The following is a 7,823-nucleotide window of genomic DNA, read 5'->3' as shown; positions in this document are numbered from 1 at the left end:
ACCCAGGACTACAACAAACATTCAATGCAAAGCAAACAAAATAGGAGCTCCTGGTACAGCTGTACCTGCACAACAACAATAATAACTATATCATTTCATTAATAATAAGTCAGACTTGCTGCTGCTTCTTCCAGGCGTGCAGGGCGGGGGGGGGGGGGGGGAGGAAGGCGCGCGCGAGGGTGTGCGGAGGCGGAGGGAGGGAAGGCAGGCTGAGGGAAGGGCGGTCGGTCTCGCGCTGCTCCCCTCGCGCATGGAGGGAGGGAGGGGGGCGGGCAGAGGGAACGGCGGCTGGGCGGTCCTTGGACCAACGAACAAGCGAGAGAGGAGCCGCGGAGGGAGGGGCGGAAGGAGGAGAGAAGGGCAGCCAGCCAGCGAGTGAGCGAGAGAGTGAAGGAGCCTCCTCCTCCTCCTCCCCCCCCCCCCGCGCGGGCCTTCCCTCCCTGTTCTCTGCGCCCTCGCGCCATCCTCCTCCTTCTCTCTCTCTCTCTCTCTCTCCTGCTGCCGGCTGTTTTCCTCCTCCTCCTCCTCCTCCCTTCGGCCTGAGCGAAGACGTGACGCCGCTTTCCCTTTTGACACATAAACAAGGTAAGGCTTCGTTTCCCAGGACCCCCCTCCCCCCCCTCAAATATCCCTCATCCTCAGGCGTCTTGAGGAAGGGGGCGGCATTGGTCTCTTGATCCCCCCCCTCCTCCTCCTTAAAAAAAACCCCATCGAGAAAAGTCCCAGAGGGGCTTGGATGTTCTCTCTCTCTCTCTGTGTGTCTCTCTCCTCAGAGTGGGTTTATATAATAGGCAGCTGTGTGTCCCTGGGAAGCCCCCCTCCCCCTCCCTCTCTCTGAGTCCCAATCGCGAGACCATATCGCCTCCCTCCCGATTGTGCAACACAGCTCTCCCTCCCTCTCTCTCCCTCTCTGTGTGTTTGTACGGAGGGAAAGCCACCCCAGGAGATTATTCTCCCTCCAGGCGCTGTTCTTCGGGCCTGGCAGGCTGGGAAGCCCCCTTCTCTTTTGGCAACAGCCCCCTCTCGGTGGGGTTGGAGGGTGGCTGCGCCCAAGAGGGGGGGAGGGAGGGGGAGATCTGTGCGAATGACAGAAAAGTCTCTCCTCCATTCTCTCTCTCTTTCTCTCTCTCTTTCTCTCAGCCCCCCCCCCCCCCCCCCCGATATCGGTGATGGTTGGGCTTTTGTTGTTGATCCTGGGAAGGGAAGGGAGGTGTGAATGGGGGGGGGGGGGGTCGCAAACGAAGCTGCTGGGAAGGGAAGCGGATTCTCCCTTTGGCCTGTCAATTGGCCTCGCTTTCCCAGCAGCCCTCTACCCCCCCCCCCCAAGCCTTTACTTTCAGTTTTGTGTGGGTGGATAGATATGTGTGCAAAGACAGATATGTGTGAAAAGATATATTTGTGTGTGTGTCTCTGTGTATATGTGTATACACGCACACACACACACACACACACATATACACAAACATACACATACATGATATGTTGCCTCCTTCAGGGAGCTTCTGCTTTCCCTTGTGTATGTGGACAGAAACACAAAGATATATATCTGTGTCTGTGTATATATACACATACACATATACATACACATACATGATACATTGCCTCCTTCAGGGAACTTCTGCTTTCCGTTGTGTATGTGGAAAGAAACACACATACATGTATTTAATGTGCTTTTGTGTGGATGTGTGCATGTCTGCTTATACATATACAGGCACACACACATATGTATCATTATATATTGTACACACAAACACGTACACAGCCTTTACTTTTAGTTTTGTGTGGGTGGATGTATATGTATGTGTGTCCACACAGATAGAAAGAGATACATACATATATACACACACACACACAAACATGTATAATTATATATGACTTCCCTCAGAAAGCTACTGCTTTCAGTTGTGTATGTGGATACAAATATACATGTATTTAATGTACCTTCTGTTTTTTGTGGATGTGTTTGTGCCTGTATATGCATACAGGCACATACATACATACATACATACAAAAACATGAATGTTTGTGTTTCTCCAGCAAATCTTTACTTTCAGTTTTGTATATGTGTCCACACAGATATATATGTATATGTATGTACAGACATATGTTGTCTCCCCCACAAGTCTTTCCTTTCAGTTTTGTGTGGGTGAATGGATATGTGTGGAGATATATATATATATATACACACACACACACACACACACACACACATCATAATACGTTCCCTTCTTCAGGAATCTTCTGCCCTCAGTTGTGTTTCTGGACACAGACAAACATACATGCATTTAATGTACTTTCCGTTTTGTGTAGATGTTTGTGTGTCTGTTTATAAATACAGGCACACACACATACATACACAAACATATGAATCTTGCTTCCTCCATCAAGTCTTTATTTTCAGTTTTGTGTATGTGTCCACATAGATAGATAGATACCAGTATATACACATATATTGTCTCCCCATCAAGTTTTTCCTTTCATTTTGTGTTTTTACCCACAGACATTTTAATTATACACACAAACATGTATGTAGTATATATGTTGCCTCCTTCAAAAAGCCTCTCCTTTCAGTTGTGTGTCTCTGTGTCTGTGTGTACATGTACACGCATACATGTACATTGCTTCCCTTATCACTCATCTACTTTGCCTCCCACAGTCTTTCAGTTTTCAGTATACACACACAAATGTATATATATTGCCTCCCCTAACAAGTACTTACTTCTAGCTTTGTTTGTGTATACACATATTTTATATGTACACACATATGTTTCTTCCACCAGCAAGACTTTATCTTCTGCTTTTGTGTATGTGTGTATATGTATATTCAAATATGCCATATAATACACTAACACATATGTATGTATAGTGCTTTCCTCAGCAGGCCTTTAGTTTCAATTTGTGTGTGTGTGGGTGTATGCGCACATATGCGTGTATGCTACTTCCAACAGCAAGCCTTTACTTTCAGTTTCCTCTGTGTGTGTCTGTGTCTGTATGTACACACAAACACGTACACATATATTGCCTCCTTTCCCCAGTCAAGCGTTTCAAAGGGAGATCCTGGTAGGAGCATCGGTTTGGTTAACCTAGTGCCTTCCTTCTTGGTTGAGAAAGAGAGAGCGTCCTCCCCTCTTCCAGCCCCACCTTCAAAACATACAAAACAACAAAAACCCCTTGTCCTTGCTGTGGTTTACAAATATTTTCCACCTCTCCTAAGAACGGATATGGATCACTGGCCTCTGCACGTGACTGTCTTTTAAGGCAGGAGGGCTGCAAATGTGTCCTGGCTTGCTCTCTTTGGCTTTTGGATATGGGTCCGGTTAGATTATGCGGTTGCTGTGCTTGATGGTTGTGAGTCTGCTCCCTGGTGTGAGCCTCATGGGATCAAAAAGGGGATTCCCACTTCTTCTCATTGATCTTGTAACTCTAAGGAATAACTCATTTTCTGGAAATGGAAGGAAAGTTGGCCTGGGTAAGCTTTTCAGCTTTCTTCAGCTGTCATACATTGTTGTGTTTGCTTTTAAAGGGAGTAACATGCTTGTCTATATTGTTGATATTAACTGCAAGGGAGAAAGACAACAAAGTCATAATGACACGGACTACTGTATTGCATCTTAAAATGCTGGGGCTGTCTTCAGTGAGGAAAGAAAGAGAATTTTTTTTGAAACAAGGTTTATGACAAGTCCCTGTTATCAAGAGGAAGGCAGGATAAAAATAAAGTAAATAAACAAATATATTGCAATTTTTCAGCAACCAGTATACTAAGACCTATGGACACTTTATATGGCTGAAGCATAAAAATGCTTAAGTGGTAGTTTTACTGAGATGGCTTATGATGACATCGATCTATACGATTTTAATTTTGTAGTGGAGTATTTGGATAAGGTAAATTTTGCTTGTTGAAGTTTCTACAATGTTGTCTATTATATATGTGTGTGTATTTGTCCAGTTGATGCCTTAAAAGAAGTACCAGATACAGCGCTCCTGCATGTTCTGAGAAAATGAAAGTTTATTTGAATGTGGTTTGCTGACACCTGTAATTATTATTATTATTACTACTAATTTGGGGACCTGACTATGCCCGGGTTATTTGAAAAAGGCATAGTTTGTCTTGGGGTGTTAAGTAACATCAGTTTGGTAATCTGTAGCTCTATTTCTTAGAAAAAGTCAGTCTTTCCTGTTGTTTTTTTTTATGAATGCTACCATTAGAAAATACATAAGGATGTGCGTGAACTGCAGTTCCCAAAATCGTGGATCATTCACCCAAAACCCCACCAGTATTCAGAGTTGGCCATGTTGGGCCTGTGTGCCAGGTTTGGTCCAGATCAGATGCTGGCTACATTCAGTGCTCTCTTGATACATGTGAGCTATAACTCCCAGATGCCAGCGACAATCACCCTCAAACCCCACCTGTATGCACAGTGGGCCATGTTGGGTCTGTATGCAAACTTTGGTCAAGATCTGACATCGGCTGGGTTCATGCTTTCTGGATAAGGGTGAACTACAACTCTCAAAATCAAGGTCCATTTCCCCAAACCCCTGCAGTATGTTCAGTTGGTCATGGGGTTTCTCTGTGCCAAATGTGGTCCCAGTCCATTGTTGGTGGGGGCCAATGTTTCTCTGGATGCAGGTGAACTACAACTCCCAAAATCAAGATCCATTCTCACAAATCCCTGCAGTATGTTCAGTTGGTCATGGGGCTTCTCTGCGCCAAGTTTGGACCCAGTACATTGTCAGTGGGGGTTACAGTTTCTCTGGATGCAGGTAGCCACATCAAAGTCAATTTCCTCCAAAGTCTTCAGTATGTTCTGTTGGTCACGGTGAGTCTGTGTGCCAAGTCTGGTCCAGGCCTCTCATTCGTGGGGGTATAGTGGCCTGTGGGAAATGAATCGGGTGAAGGTACTGTACATCCCATTCTCCGTGGTCCATCCTCCCCCAAACCATATCAAGATGTAAAGTGGGTCATGGGTGGAGCTGTATGCTAAGTTTGGTCTTGGTCTGTCATTTGTGGGGGGTCGCAGTTGTCTCTGGAAGTGAGTGAAGGTACTGCAAATTCCATTATCCATGGCAAGTTTGGTGCAGATGCATCGTTGGTTAGGTTCATAGCGCTCGTTGGTTGGGTTCACAGTGCTCGCTGGATGTAGGTTAACTGTGACTTCTATAAATCATGGTGAATCATTCCCTCTTGTTTAGTTGCTGATCAATTTCTGTTTGCTGTTTGCAATAGGAAAGGGTAGGAAAGGGTTAAAGGAGCGGCAGTGGGTGTGGGATCATGCAAATTCCACATCCATGGAGAGAGAACGGAACCCTGGAATGTCCATTCTGGAGGAAAAACAAAATATCTAGGATGAAATTGTCCCCAAATGAAAGCCTTCACTTGGGCGGTTTGCAGTATGGTGTTTGGGAAGGACATTGGCAGGGTTGGGAGATAAGTTCATGGTGCCGGCTATAAACTGAAATGTCCTTGGAGGGCTTTTGGTGTGTTCTCAGCACTGTGGGTTAAAGCTGTTTGTGGAGGTGAGAGCCTGTCTGTGTAAGTGGGCACCTCCGCCACATACACATTTTCACTTCTATTATGTGTATAGATATGATGTTAATAATAATATACCCCACCACCATCTCCCCAAGAGGACTCAGGTTGGCTCACAAAAGATGTTAGTCAGATTATTATACTTTAATTTTAATGCATGCTGACATTATTAAACTTTAAAATTGAAGTGTTTTACTGGCACTTTAGTAGGTTTCAGTTGCCACTATCTGCTTCATCAAGCACAGGTGATATCGCCGTTAGTGTTGTATGCAACTTATTGGATCCTACCTAACATTAGCGAATAGTTTCTATACTTTCTGTAATTCTTTTGATTTTTTTTATTAATTTGGAAAAGATTTACACAAACCACAGATTGCAAAAACAAACAAACAAATGAGTCAGAGGAAATGAATCTTGAACTCTCACTAGAAGTCAGAATAATTCAATTGAATTATTAGGAGGAGAAATGGCTTAGTGGGAAATAATATGATGCTCATTAAAGTGAAGGGTAATAGGAAAAGAGGAAGATCTCGGCACAAGCGAATTGACACAACAAAGGAAGTCATGGCCCTGTATAGAAGTTGAACAGGATGGTTAACTTCTTAGAGGGCTTTCATTCATAGGGTTGCCAGATAATCTCTAGCCTCGATGGCATGCCACTACATCAAATATTTGTGCTAGCATGCTCATCCTTATCAGCTCCAGGAGTCTCCTTTAATTGGTGACATGAGAGCAACTTTGCATTATTTATTGCCTGTGCCTGCTTTTTTTTTCTTTTTCTCTAATGACTAGATCGAAAGAAGGACATTAAGACATGTGTAGTTTAAAGAGCCCCCGGTGGTGCAGTGGTTTAAAGCACTGAACTGCTGAGCTTGTTGATCGAAAGGTCGCAGGTTCGATTCCGGGGAGCGGCGTGAGCTTCCGCTGTCAGCCCTAGCTTCTGCCAACCTAGCAGTTCGAAAACATGCAAATGTGAGTAGATCAATAGGTACCGCTCCGGCGGGAAGGTAACGGCGCTCCATGCAGTCATGCCGGCCACATGACCTTGGAGGTGTCTACGGACAACGCTGGCTCTTCGGCTTAGAAATGGAGATGAGCACCACACCCCAGAGTCAGACATGACTGGACTTAATGTCAGGGGACTACCTTTACCTTTTTAGTTTAAAGAACCCAGCTGTGTAAAAGGGAAATGTTTTAGCAGATGCAACTTTCAGTTGGAATGGCTAGCATTGCTCAGCTTTTAGATGTGAAGCAGTGCAATTTTACTGTGTTCTTAAAGCTGAACAATAAAATTGAAATGGTGATGATGCCACTATTTTATAAACCATCTATGACTCCCAAATGACCAATCATCTATATTGCTGAGAGTAATGATCGTTTGCTTGTGATTCCTATATTTAGGAGTGAAAACAGAAGTTTTCTTGGATATAAATGGTTCAGTGTGCTTCATATTAATTTTTCTAGACAATACTGTATATACATGCATTAAAATTTTGTGTGTGACTTGATCTTGTGATGATAGTGGGCTGTTTATGATCTCTATCTATCTATCTATTTATATCAGCTTACCTTTCGAATTCATTCATAGTTGATTAGTTATATAACTATATTAAAATGGTTTGACTTAAAATAAGATTAAATCTCCATTATCAAATAATAATGATTTAAAAATCGAACTGCAAAGACTCTGGCACAAACCAGTAAAGGTGGCCCCAGTGGTGATCGGCACACTGGGTGCAGTGCCTAAAGACCTTGGCCTGCACTTAAACACAATTGGCGCTGACAAAATTACCATCTGCCAGCTGCAGAAGGCCACCTTACTGGGATCTGCACCTAGACACTTGGGAAGTGTTCGACATGTGATCCAATTCAACAGCCAGCAGAGTGTCTGCTGTGGACTCATCTTGTTGTGTTTCTAATAATAAATAATAATAATAACTTTATTTATAGACCACCTTATCCTCCCCATAGGGACTTAGGATGTTTTCAAACATGTATGGCAAACATTAAATGCCAAAAAGGGAGAAAAACATTCAGACAAATTACATCAGGATAAATCATACTGAACAATATAAAAGCAACCTAACTCTAAACTTAATAAAAGACAAAATAACAGGAAGTAAGAACTTAAATAACCTATACAAGTAACAAATAATATAAATTTGTCAAAAGGCAAATGTTGATTTTTCCAATTTATTCAAGGTACACTATTTTACTTTGCCACTGTTTGGGACTTTGGCACCCACAGATTTTGGTATCAACTGTGGCCCTGGAACTAAAGCCCAGCAGATACCTA

General features: G+C 43.4%; 1 protein-coding gene across 2 annotated transcripts in view; it reads left to right on the top strand.

Annotated features, from left to right (window-relative positions):
* Nucleotides 1-404: 404 nt before the first annotated feature.
* The window catches only part of ELF2 (E74 like ETS transcription factor 2), a 52,293-nt gene continuing 44,874 nt past the window's right edge, over nucleotides 405-7,823 (top strand). The window contains exon 1 of one of the 2 annotated variants that reach the window (XM_060778929.2): nucleotides 405-585. The gene's annotated coding sequence lies outside the window, so the exon portion shown is untranslated. The remainder of the gene's footprint in view (nucleotides 586-7,823) is intronic. The other variant, XM_060778928.2, reaches the window with a different exon arrangement.

Source organism: Anolis sagrei, chromosome 5 (assembly GCF_037176765.1).
Source record: "Anolis sagrei isolate rAnoSag1 chromosome 5, rAnoSag1.mat, whole genome shotgun sequence".
NCBI lineage: Eukaryota > Metazoa > Chordata > Lepidosauria > Squamata > Dactyloidae > Anolis > Anolis sagrei.
This window is presented reverse-complemented; position numbering and strand designations above follow the sequence as displayed.